Source organism: Carassius carassius, chromosome 19 (genome assembly GCF_963082965.1).
Source record: "Carassius carassius chromosome 19, fCarCar2.1, whole genome shotgun sequence".
Lineage (NCBI taxonomy): Eukaryota > Metazoa > Chordata > Actinopteri > Cypriniformes > Cyprinidae > Carassius > Carassius carassius.
Window position 1 is genome coordinate 12,483,288 of NC_081773.1, and position 10,386 is coordinate 12,493,673.

Below are 10,386 nucleotides of genomic sequence, written 5' to 3' on the forward strand. Positions count from 1 at the left end.
GGGATTAGGATGCCTCCTGCTCTCCTCCATGCAGTTGGAATTGCTTGTTTCTTCCACACTACTTTCATCAGCCTCCATAGAAAGCGTAATACATCTGGTGTGTTCTTATGAACTCGGTATGGGACTCCATTGGGCCCAGGGGAGGATGCAGCCCTAGCCCGCTGTACAATTCTCTTCACTTCGCTCAACCTGGGGGGGCTGATGTCCATCTGATGTTCTGGGGAATGTATCGGTGGCATTTCGGGTGGAAGAGTTGTCTGTCCGCAATGCTGGCTTTCAGTGAGACTCTGTTTGAGGTAAGTTTCTAGATCTTTCTTTGATGTTTTAAGTTTGCCATTTTTTTCCTTTGTGAATAGGTTTTTTGCAAACTTATAGGGATCTTTAAAGAAGTTTGACCTTTCTTGCTCCTTCTTTTTACGCCTCCTTCTCAGATTCTCAGCTCTCCTCAAGGTTGCCAGTCGTTCTTAATTTCTGCCTGTAGCAGGTTGATTCCTTCCTTCTCCTCTTCGGGAGCTTTTCTCCATTGTTTTTTCAGCTGCCTTCTCTCCTTGACTAACCGTTCTATCTCCTGCTGTCTCCTGGACTTTGTTTGGGTGGGTGATGTTTTCTTTCTCTTTTCTACAATCCCAAAGCGCTCTGCACCATAGTTGTAAATCAGGTCTCCCATACGCTCCAACTTCCGGACTACAGTTCCCCTCAATTGTCCCAGGAGGTTACTGATGTCTGTGTCAATCGTCTCTCACTCTTTCCTTTCACAGGATTTTGGCCACTTGACTTGTGGTTTTCGCCCCTGAATCTTGTTCTCAGCTGCAGGCTGCGGCAGGATGGGCACCGCTATGCTTGGCTCCTCATCTTCCTCTCGAACAGGGGGATTGATGTTCTGCAGACTTTGGTTTTGGTCCTGCTGCTGAACTTCACTTGACTTATTCGACCTGCTCCGTAAGAAGTACCGGTCAATGCTAGTTCCCTGTTGCTCTGAGAGCAAGCACTTTTTGAGGCCTTGGTGTCTTCTCAAGCCTGCATAGGTTGTTTCCTTGGTCCAACCACATCTACAACTCTGTAGCTCAATTCCTGGAGTAGGTGTAGGTGTTGTCATCTCAGGTATCTTAATGATCATCATTCTCGTTGTCTGTTTCGTTCCTGGGTCAATAACCATGTAATCTGTCAGTGAGTCATCATCCTCCCCCGCTCTCGCTGACTCTGGCGGTGTTTTCTTCATTGAACTTTTTGTAGCCAGAGATGGGTGGGACCTGTACACTAATAGTGCCAAGTCCCTCCTACCACAGGGAGCTAACCTAAGGCAGGCCCGGTGGGGTCTTTCCCGCCTGTCAGCTGACTTTCCAGGCTGTCGCTAGGTCTTTCCCTAGTTGCCAGCTGCTCTCTTCACAGCAGTCACTGGGTGGATCCAGATGATCAGTTATGTTTTAGGACTAGGTGAAGCAATCCCATTTTTAATACCTGAGGTATGAGTGGTGACGATGCATCCATCGGTGTAATTTCCTCACTGTGATGGTGGTTGAGTGGGATGAGAATGGGGGTTTTTGCTTCATCGGGGTCATCAGGTGGGCACCCTCCTTCTCTGGTGTTTCAATGATAGGCCCACGACACCTCCAGAGGGCTCATCGGCAGCACCTGGCGTCCCAGGTGTGCCCCCCTCTGCTTTCAACCCCTCAATGCCTCAGGTAATATTAGGGGCCCAGTTGGAGTCTCCCCTTTTCACCCAAAGCCATCGAATTGCTTCTTCTGCTGCACCTGAGAGGGCTTTGATGGTTCGGCGTAGGATTTGACCTTGCACTCCCAATTCCTTAAGCAGCCTGATGGTTGACTTGCCCACGAAGCCTCTGCAGCCGACTTCCACTGGGCAGACCTTGGATTTCCATCCGCGTTGCTCAGCATCAGCTGCCAACTCTGTGTACTTAAGGCTCTTGCGCTCAAATGCCTCCTCCACAGCAGCCCCCTAGGGAACGGTAAGCTCTATTATATACACATATATATAATATGTGTATATAATTGTACATTATTGTTTCTCCTCTATGCCCTGCCTTCTGATACGCGTCGATTTTCACAAGGCTTCTCTCTCTGAAAAGTGAGGTGTGCTGTGATTGACCAGCTATCCAGCGCATTGTGATTGGCCAAATGCCTCAAGTGCGAGATGGAAATGTTATGCCTCTTAACATATTGCAAAGCCTTGTCCGCCTGAAGCAACAAGACAAAAACATAAAACCCATTATCAACATGATGTAAACATGATTTCTAGTCGTGTTTTCTTTTGGAAGACAAAAACAAAGTAGTTTCGCTTTCTCAATGTCACAACGTCACACACCGCGGCCTTGAGTGAGTGGAGGCCTAGATTGAGCCGCGGCTGGCTTGAGTGAGCAGAGGTGGGCAGACTTGAGAACGGCGTGGCAGGCGGATTCTACGAAGGAGTGTACCTTGTGCTTGCAGCAACCACATGTGACGACCCCGGGCTGGATTCTGCTTCGTCCACGGTGAAAGCCGATTCACGATCCAGAGTGCAAAGTTGATATATTTCCTCAGCGACCAGCACGGATCAGCTCCAGGCACGAGTGATAACTTTTATAAAGAATATCTCTTTGGATTTGAGTCTTTAGTCTTTGCAACTTCACAGATCTTCTTTATTCACCAAGAGCTTGTAACACTCCAAAGAGAAAGAAAAATTTGAAATTGCATCACATCATCCTTTAAGTTTCCACAGTCTGTGATGATTTGGGGTGCAATGTGATCTGCTGGTGTTGGTCTATTGTGTTTTTTTTTTCAAAACCAGTGTGTCTGCACCCGTTTTCCAAGAAATTTTGGAGCACTTCATTCTTCCTTCTGCTGACCAGCTTTATGAAGATACTGATTTAATTTTCCAGCAGGATTTGGCACCTGCCCACACTGCCAAAAGCACCAAAAGTTGGTTTAATTACCATGGTGTTGGTGTGCTTGACTGGCCATCAAACTCACCAGACCTGAAACCCATAGAGAATCTATGGGGTATTGTCAAGAGGAAAATGAGAAACAAGAGACCAAAAAATACAGATGAGCTGAAGGCAACTGTCAAAGAAACCTTGGCAAACGATCATTATCTTCATTAAGTATGAAAACAGGAAACCAAAGCCAAAACCTGAATATTTTAGGCAATATAGAAATCCTGGCCAGGATGTGTCTTGGAAAAATGGCACGTTTGGTCACCCTACAATAATGCCATTTAATATGTAATGTATGCAATCCGTTTTTTTTTTATTTCCGTTGCACTTTTGTGTTCTTAGTAAGGACTTTTCAAACTAGGCCAATTAACGACTATTTTTCTTTCTAGTATATTATTTCCTTGTATTAAAATGAATCAAAACTGAACCGAGATCCGATAAGTAAAAAATATTGGTTCAGTGGTTCACTTTGTTTTACTGAATATCAAGTGCTACATTAACTATATGGGCTATTCTATAGAATTGTTATCAAATAATTGATGTATGCAAATTGTATATTATCCAAGGTTCACATTTCTAGTAATTCTACAGTTAATTCTCATATTGTATTTTCAGAAAGTTTGGGAATATTTGTCCTCTCCCCAAATTTGTCACTACTGAAACAGTAATAATTTAATTAGAAGGGTTATTGACTAGATTTTGCTTATCTAGATTTGACTGTTTTTGCTATTGTTATGATTTTTTTCGGAGGAAAATCTTTACAGTGTAATTTGTGAGATTTGTTGTATTTTTAATCAAATCATTCTTTGTAAAAGGCAAAAGGTTGATCATACTGATTTAAAAGTTAAGGATTCATTAGTTTGAATATACATTGAACCAAAAACTATCAAAACATCTTAGCTATCGCACATCTTTGGTTGTGGGTCAGCCGTTTGAACCAATTCTATAGAATGGCCCATTTAACCAAATGTTAAAAGGTTTGAAAACCAATTTTCTAATCAGTCTGGCATAATCCACCTTTTTTACAACGCGGAAATGAACTGTTTTCTATAAATGTGTGAGACCTCCTGTTCATTAGCCACTGTAGGGAAATAATAAGAAAAATAACATAAACGGTAATAAACGGTACGGTTTGCAATAAAAAACCCTGTATGTTCATAATTAAGATACTACATTAAAATAATATGTAAAGACACACCAGTTTAAAATATCAAGCTGCAAAACAAGCTGTTTTGTACAACTAAAAAGAACTGGTAATTGATGACGCTGAAAGCCAGACACATTAAATTCACAAACGCCCTTGTCCACTTTTATGGAAAAATAAGGTGGATAGCCTCATTTTCTGAAATCACGTGATGTGGGGAATTTTCATTCACTTAAGTTTCAAACAACCAGTGATTCAGTTAAAGATTTTCCATGCTTCAGAAAAAGTAGTGTCACATCACTTTAATTAATTTTATGTAATTTAAGGCATTAATGTTTTTTTTTTTTTTATCTGATTAGGTGTCTGTTTTTATAACCGGTAAAGTATTTATTGTTTTATATAAATGTAAAGGACAACAGCACTATATTGAAATGGACTTTTGACCTACGATGTTAGCCCCGTCACATTTACCGATGACTGAGGTCTTATAGTAGTAAGGTATACTTCAGAGTCAAGTGGAAGTAGTTCATTTAAGTGCTCTTAGCTTACTGTTAATTTTTGATGTACTTATTTTCGGACAGTTCAGTAGTGGAGAAAAACAGGCATAGAACGTGGCTATAGTGTGTTACGGCGTGAAACCCTTGTTGATCATGTCACTGCGCAGCTCCCATTCCGAATGGTTATTTTGGTTGCATTTTTATATCTGAATGGAAAAAAGCAACATAAATAAAACACAATCATGACAGAATGTGAAAGTATAATATGCCTGATCTAAGACACTCTTACATACTAAGCGTTTGAGATAAGTTTTGGACACAGACACAGAAAGAGATTCTAACTGTTATTGGTGTGCATCAAGTGATAAATCTGATAAACGTCCTGCTGCAGGGCACATTTGTACATTATTTGTCAGTGATACAATCCTAATGGTTCTGTGTGCTTTGACTTTTCTGGCGATGTTTATAATGAATCACCCTCCTGAGTAGAATTCATCAGTTCCCCACACACATATCCTGCCAACAGCTGCATTTAGTCACTTTTTCTTCCTCTGAAGAAACACAAACACATAAAAAATGTGCACATTTAACACCACTGATCACTGATGTCAAGGGCCACCAATGAACTTTGAAGACAATTTAGTCCTTTGTGTAGGGCATCAAGCGCTCATTACTTTAGTGTTTTATGCAAGCATATTTCTTCCACATTTTTGTCTTTTTTCTGCTTGTTTGTTAATTGATATGCGTGTCTGTTTATATTTGTGACCAAAATTTCTTCTGCAGGAACATGTGCGTGAAGTTCATTTGGTTCAACACCAAATCTCCCTTGGAGCCAATCACAGCTGCGGAGCAAAGCACACACAATCATCTGTACCAAAACATTACACACGCCACACTGTAAAAAATTCAACTTTTGAAAAGTCTTACTAACCAATGTAAAAAAGACTGAACAAAGAATTTCTAGTAGGAGAAGTCAGTTAAATTTTTTTTGAGTGAATCTAACAAAAATACACTAAACATGTCACTAGCAAAAGTTGTTTTGTTTACCTTACTTAAATACTCAAGTATTTGTTCACAAAATATCCAAATGTTCTCCCAACTTTTCAAATTGAGTCATCGGAACAAAAATTTTACAATGAACAATATTGCACAAGTTTGTAGCATGCATTGCAACTTGAAAACATTTTCTGTTAATAAAATATTATCATTGTTTTACTTTTTACTGGCTTAATTTATGCTGCTGCTGTTGTCACTGTCAGTTAGCTGTCATGTGGATCAGAGTTCATATTTTTATTGATTTAAAATTTGTTGATCCTCACCATGGTTTATAGATCGTGTGCTTAGGTATGTGCATCTCATTGCAACTTGTTTATTACATTTGTTTATCAGCATAAATGTTTTGCATTTTAAGAGTCAAATACTGCCCATGATATGTAGAAAGCTTTGGAAAACATAATTCTAAAAAAGAGGATTGTCAAAAAAGATTAGCATTGCTAAATGCTGAAAAATCTTTGGTTGTTCTGACAGATTTCTTAACACTCAGTAGACTGACATTTATTCATTAGATGAGCTTAAGTTTTTAAGTTGTCAGTTGCTATGAGTTAACTTAACAAGTTGAGTTTGATAGGGTGCCTTATTTTTTGAGTTAGGTCAACATTTATTTTTTATTTTTTTACAGTGCCCCATTAGTACTGTAGGTTACTTAAGCACCCCTTTATTGATTAAACTAATATGTGTACCTGATATTTCATATTATACTAGATATCATTTAGCTTTATTTATAATATTATTTAAACATATTTAAATAATAATATTTCATTGACTTTATATAGTCAACCTCTCCCTAGCATCTGGCATTGAACCGATGACTGATTTCCCCATTCCCACGTAATCGTGTGACCCTCCACCATGATCACATGACATAATTAAAACATGTTAACTCTTTCATGTTCACTAAATAGTACAGGGGGGAAAACAACTTGAAATTTCATATAGCATCACAGACTATTTTTATACAACTACACTAACTGGAGGAGGCCGACAATGGAAGTGGATAGAAGCACTAGTATGAAGCATCACCAAACAGATTACACTATAATAATTTGTACCATTTTTTTATGACAAATTAAGACTGGTTACAAAGACAAGTTTAAAATCTAAATCTGCAGGTAGGGAATCACCAAATCTATGTCTCATGTGGTAATGTCATACCTAGTCTCGTGTAGCCAGACCTTCAGATTGATGGCTGAAGGTCTGGAATTCATGGCAGCTTTCATTGGCTAAGGCCTGCCCATGAGGCCGTTTGACCGACATGTGAAACAACCAATCACAGTTCGTTTCGTTCAGCATTACGCTTCGAGGCGTGGAAATGTTTCCACGATAACAGACTGGTGTGTAAAACTCTCGGACGTATTTTAAAGATTCTATGCCATGAACTTTAAGTATTTCACAGACTTTTGAAACTCCAGCATTTAGTTGATCCAGATTAGCACTCGTTGTCACAGTTGTAAACAAGACGGCTTTCTTCTTTCGTGAGGGGTTTGGCACCACAGCATCTTGTTTCCAAGAGGAACAATAAAGAATGCGACACACACGTCTCCCGGAAATCCGGTATAATTCAACCAATCCGATGACGACTTCGACACCCCTGAAGTGTTTCCACTTTTGTGTTCCATATGCATCAGACGTTTAGCCAAAGGTCCGTTGGTGTGACATCTGAGACTGAGACTATGTCATACCTGTCCTGCTGGAGCTCAGATTTACACTGGCAGTGCAGTTTGACATGTACAGAGATCCAACTAGTACCTCGGAAATTTATAGATGACTAATATTAATCCATCTCTTAGACACCTTTGGAAACCTGCTTTATCGCTGTGCCCAAGAAAAAAACTGCCATCAGCAGTATGATTCATTAACAGAGAATTTTGTCCCGCTGCCAGGGGAGCCCATACTTTCTGCTTACTTTATGCAACTTCCTTTCGATTAGAGTCTGAAAGATGCAGTGCTGTACATCTGCCTTAGACACAGGGACGTCAAACAAACAACGACATAGAGCAAATAGAAAACAGAGAGAAGAAGAGTGGTGATCCCTGTTTCCCTGACATCTCAGAAACACTACTCTTAAACATGAGACTACTGCCAACAGCAGAGACACGCCAGTCCTGAAAACAATGAGGAAAGATCCGTCAGGTGACCTGTCACACATACGATTTAGTGACTGAAAGTCCCTGGCCTGGTTTTGCTGTATATATACAGAGTAAAATTCACAAATATATCATTCATATTCATGGTCTTCTGATGCTGAAGGCTGGTGATTTGTGTGTCTGCTTGTAATGTAGTTGGCATTTTTGTAATGAAACATCTGCGCTGAATTTTCAATTATTTATCCTGAAACACCTCCAAGTGTGAGGAATGGGGAAGAAAAAAACACTCTTGGTCACTACAGACAGAAATAGTAGTAACTATGTAAAATAGTAAAATGTTGTCATGCAGTCCTATAGACTTCTGTGCTATATGCAGTATGACAATTCTCTGTCAAGTCATTTCATATTGTTTAAATAATCAAAAAGTGTCACTTTACAGACAAATCAGCATGTTAGAATGATTTCTGAAGGATGATGTGACACTAAAGACTGGAGTAATGGCTGCTGAACATTCAGCCAAAACAGTATTAAATTACATTTTAAAGTATTTTTAAATACAAAGCAATTATCTTAAAATGTAATAATAATTGGAAATACTACTGTTTGACTGTGTTTTTGATCGGATTTAAAAATATGACCAACCCTAAACTTTTATTAGGGTTGTAAGTATAAGTTTTTCAATGGACCATTCTTAAAGGGGTCATCAGATTATACACACACTTTTATAAGTGGTTTGAACTGAAATGCTTGTTGACAGTGTTTTTTTTATCTACTAAAATCTTTACCCGTTTCTCAAATTGAACCGATCTCAGATGCCTGTTTCCCCTACCACGATAGTTTGATTGACAGTAGTGTTTCAACACAGACTGGATTGGCATCTTACCTTAGACCTGCCCTGAGTGACTGTCATCAGTCACAGCCAGAGAAGATGTAGACAAGAATGTCTCCTCAGTGATCGAGGTGTTCTGTTGTTGGATGTAATAATGAACATAGTAGTCATCATTTACTCCCTACATCTGAGCTGCATTTTTTTTAAGGGAATGCCCCGCAATCTACCTAAATGCATCTATCTAAGTCAGAATCATTTGTGATCCAGCTTCACCTACAGAAGAAGTGAGTGTAAGGTTTTTTAATTAATCTTTGCAAATCGCCTTTCCTAATAATGTGCTAATTAGCAAGTTTCATGATGAATGCGCCGAAAGTAAATTGGAGAGAGAGGCAGGTCAGCAGAGCTCATTAACATTTAAAGGAAAATGTTACAAACAGCTTGCTCTGAAAATACCTGTTTTTGACAGAGTAAAAAAATGTAACCAAACTCTAATACAGACTTTTCATTAAGACCCAAATGAATCATATCAACTTGTGGAAAAAGGACATCTGATGAACCCTTTAAACTATTACATTTGGTAAATAATTTGGTGTCAAAATCTCATTGCTCATTTCCAATCTGACTGCAAAGATCAGTTTCAAACTTAACAAACTCCAGCAGTTCATTTGTTTAGTCACAATGATTTGTCAACTGTAAAGATGATTTAAAGTTTGTCTGACCTATAATTTATTATTACAGGGCTAATAGGAGACAGGAGACTCCTGAGACACAATGGCATGTCTTAGGTCTTCTCTAGACAATTGACCGTTAAGTACAAACAAATATTAAATCAATTTCTGGTAATCAACTGGAAACAATTATGTTTAGTCAGAAACCTGGAACACAGATATAGATGCTATAAATATCATGCTTTTTTAGATTTTGAACATGTTCATTATTAATGAATGGATTCCAATCAGTCTTCAAACATTTCTTCATGTTTTTCTCCTTTAGCTGTGGTTAAATAGATTTAGTCTGAGAAATGGGTAACATGTGCTATTACATTATATTTTGAACAGCCACACTGTGCTGGGAAAGGATAAAAAAGGCAAGGCAATATGATGCATTCATTTTCTCTCAACAACAATTATCTTCAGTAACTAAACAGTACTTTGTTTAACCTGTCAAATCTGAAGATTGATTTTTTCAGTAAATTTTCATTGTATTCTTACATAGGGTTTCATATTTCTAATATGAATTGTACCATGTGCATATTTAGTCAAAGTAGTTCACATTTCTTAGGATTTGTGACTAATGAGACCAGTTGAGAAAACTGTTTTAAAAAGTATTGAAGTATATATTATATATGTGTGTAATTATGTATCGTTTGTTGATCTTGGTTAAATTCTTACATCCTGTATTCATTTATTATTTGGATTCATTAACAAAAACAACTGCATTTTATGTAGTTTTTTTGGAAACCTTGTTGTCCTATGATGTGAAATTCAAAATGATTTATTGAATTAAGTTGTAATACATTTGTTTATCATGGAGTTGCTTTGTGCTATGTTGTAATATAAACATAATACAAAAATATTTTGTAACACCACAAATGTATTTTTCCTTTATAGTGAGGGTCCCAAATACTGCTGTCCCAAAATTGATCCCAAACTCTGAAGTGAGGCAGAAGAAAAGATTCATCTTAAGAAGAAATAAAGTGTGCTGAAATGTTGTAGTGAGAGAGAGAGAGAGAGAGAGAGAGAGAGAGAGAGAGACAGAGAGAACGAGATAAACTAAAGGCTTAACAACTACAGTGTGACATCATAGGGTCCCTCCTTCTTGTTAATAATCCAGCGTAGATGGT